Source organism: Bison bison, unplaced genomic scaffold (assembly GCF_000754665.1).
Source record: "Bison bison bison isolate TAMUID 2011002044 unplaced genomic scaffold, Bison_UMD1.0 scf7180017864142, whole genome shotgun sequence".
Lineage (NCBI taxonomy): Eukaryota > Metazoa > Chordata > Mammalia > Artiodactyla > Bovidae > Bison > Bison bison.
This window is the reverse complement of record NW_011494714.1, coordinates 2,272,146-2,275,527: the sequence shown is the minus strand read 5'-3', so window position 1 is coordinate 2,275,527 and position 3,382 is coordinate 2,272,146. Positions and strand designations below refer to the sequence as shown.

Below are 3,382 nucleotides of genomic sequence, written 5' to 3'. Positions count from 1 at the left end.
ATCACCTCAGATATGCAGATGACACCACCCTTATGGCAGAAAGTGAAGAGGAACTAAAAAGCCTCTTGATGAAAGTGAAAGTAGAGAGTGAAAAAGTTGGCTTAAAGCTCAACATTCAGAAAACAAAGATCATGGCATCAGGTCCCATCACTTCAGTGGAAATAGATGGGGAAACGGTGGAGACAGTGTCAGACTTTATTTTGTTGGGCTCCAAAATCACTGCAGATGGTGACTACAGCCATGAAATTAAAAGACGCTTACTCCTTGGAAGGAAAGTTATGACCAACCTAGATAGCATATTCAAAAGCAGAGACATTACTTTGCCAACAAAGGTCCATCTAGTCAAGGCTATTGTTTTTCCTGTGGTCATGTATGGATGTGAGAGTTGGACTGTGAAGAAAGCTGAGCACCGAAGAATTGATGCTTTTGAACTGTGGTGTTGGAGAAGACTCTTGAGAGTCCCTTGGACTGCAAGGAGATCCAACCAGTCCATTCTGAAGGAGATCAGCCCTGGGATTTCTTTGGAAGGAATGATGCTAAAGCTGAAACTCCAGTCCTTTGGCCACCTCATGCGAAGAGTTGACTCATTGGAAAAGACTCTGATGCTGAGAGGGATTGGGGGCAGGAAGAGAAGGGGAAGACAGAGGATAAGATGGCTCGATGGCATCACCGACTCAATGGACATGAGTCCAAGTGAACTCCGGGAGTTGGTGATGGACAGGGAGGCCTGGCGTGCTGGGATTCATGAGGTCGCAAAGAGTCGGACACGACAGAGTGACTGAACTGAACTGAACCTAATCTATTGGATCATAGTCTTTCAAGAGACTTGTGATCTATACTGTTACTGTGTACTGTGGCTTAGGTCCCAAACTTCAACTGGTAGTCAAGAAAGCGCCTAGCCTCTCTAGGAATCAGAAGTTCAGAAGCTAGATGGGGCTCTAGCTCCAAGAAAATCTCTGAAGCTAAAGCTTACTCAGATTGGGACTGCAATGGGTTTTTTTTCCTTTGCTAATGCTGGCTCTTAGTGGACCAGAGGAGGCTCTTACACTAGTGTGGTGATGCTTGAAAAGAACATCTCAGCTTTATGTTCATATCAGTCTTACTGTGATCCGGAATATATTCAGGGTCGTGCACAGGTACTCAGGGGACAAATGTTTCCCCTAGTAGTCTTAGTTTGAGAGGCATTCCGGAAGGTTACTCTGATTGCACCCCGGGTGGCATCAGAGGCAAGCAGGGTTAATGGTGAAGAGCTGGACGTTAGGTAGGGATGCTATCAGGTCTACCCCTTGTACATCCCCACCCCATCTCAGTGGTAGAACCAGGAGGGACGAGGATGGCGCGTGCGACGGTAAGGGACAGACTAAGTCTAAACAGGAAGGAAAATCTTTTGGTGTAACGTCTGTCTACACCCCCATCTAGACCAGGGTGGGACACCTCTGGTAGAAAAATGGTGCTTGTCGCTTTTTTTCTCTCTTGCAGATGGGAGCTAACAATTCCAGCCTCACTCCTTTGAACTGTATCCTAACAAACTGGGGTAGATGTCATACCCAGGGCTTAAAAGAAGACACACCTGGTCTTCTTATGTGATACTGCATGGCCACGGTATCCATTGGAGGGCGGTGAATGGTGGCCAGTTGGGGGGTCTCTTAAGTATAATACTGTTTTACAACTAGACCGGTTTTGTAAGGAACAAGGGAAATGAGTAGAAGTAGCATATGTGTTGTCCTTTTTCTCTCTGCAAAATATGCCAGACTTATGTCCTAAGGGTATAGATTTGGGCGTGAAACCTTCAGCTCCCTCCTGTCCTCCTACTTTGCCCCTATACCCAGGGCTCCAAGCTGAGCAAACTGAAAGCCAGAGAACCCCCCTGAGAAGGGTTACCTTTGTCTCAGTGGAAACTCAAACTGAGATTCAAACTGCCTTGGTCTCAGTGGAAATCCAAACTGAGATTCATACTGCCCACGTGGAGGTCCAAACAACTCTTGTCTCAGTATGACCTCAGACTACTCTGGTTTCAGTAGAAACTCGACCTTCGAAGTAAGAGATGAGATGGAGGACAGGAGACACAGAGAAAAAGAAAAACAGGTTTCTCCAATCTATCCCTGGGATCATATGCGCAGAGCAGCCAGAGGGACTGAGGAACAGCCACACAAGCTGTTGCCTCTTCATGAAACACCCACAGGGAGAAATAATCAGTCTATGAGAATTAATAAGCCTTTTTCTTATCAAGAAATACAAAGAATCAAGGAGGATATGGGAGACTATTTAGAGGACCCAGAAAAATATATTAGAGCTTTTAAAGGTGTTACTCTGCTTTATGACCTTACTTGGAAGGATGTGATGTATATCTTGCAACAAATGCTGACTCCCAACTCAAAGACTCAAGTTTTGGGAAAAGCTGTTGCATATGGAGATGAATGGCTTGGTAATGAATCGGTAGGGAAGAGAGAGAAAGAGATAGCAGCCCTCCCCACTGGAAATCAGGCGGTCCCACTACAGAACCAGACTGGGACTGCAACAAAGCTAAAGGAAGATGGGATCAGAGTTATTTTGTCGGATGTATTCTTGAAGGAATCAGGCAGGCACGTTCTAAGCCTTTCAGTTCAGTTCAGTTCAGTTCAGTCGCTCAGTCGTGTCCGACTCTTTGCAACCCCATGAATCGCAGCACGCCAGGCCTCCCTGTCCATCACCAACTCCCGGAGTTCACTCGGACTCATGTCCATTGAGTCGGTGATGCCATCGAGCCATCTTATCCTCTGTCTTCCCCTTCTCCTCCTGCCCCCAATCCCTCCCAGCATCAGGGTCTTTTCCAAGGAGTCAGTTCTTCGCATCAGGTGGCCAAAGGTATTGGAGTTTCAGCTTCAGCATCAGTCCTTCCAGTGAATATTCAGGACTGATCTCCTTTAGGATGGACTGGTTGGATCTCCTTGCAGTCCAAGGGACTCTCAAGAGTCTTCTCCAACACCACAGTTCAAAAGCATCAATTCTTCGGTGCTCAGCTTTCTTCACAGTCCAACTCTCACATCCATATACTAAGCCTTTAAACTATGGTGAATCGGCAGACATAGAACAGGAAGAGAAGGAGCTCCTGGTAAATTCCTAGATAGACTAAGAGAAGCCCTTTGCAGATTCACTGAGATTGATCCTGAAAGTGAAGAGGGAAAAGTGATCTTAAAAGATAGATTTCTCACTCAGTCGGCTCCAGATATCCTTCATAAGCTATTAAAATGGGTGTACGGACCAAATCAGTCTTTAGATACTCTGTTACAACTGGCTCAGGCAGTCTATTATGGTAGGGAATATGAGGCAAAGAAAGAAAGGCAAAAAAATACAAAGGAAAAGGTGAAAGCCTTCACAATGGCTATGAAAAACTTTCTTAAAC

The 3,382-nt window shown here is 45.7% G+C and overlaps 1 pseudogene; it reads left to right on the top strand.

The window, feature by feature from the left end:
* The first annotated feature begins 1,333 nt into the window (after positions 1-1,333).
* Positions 1,334-3,382, top strand: part of LOC104988798 — a 26,251-nt pseudogene continuing 24,202 nt past the window's right edge.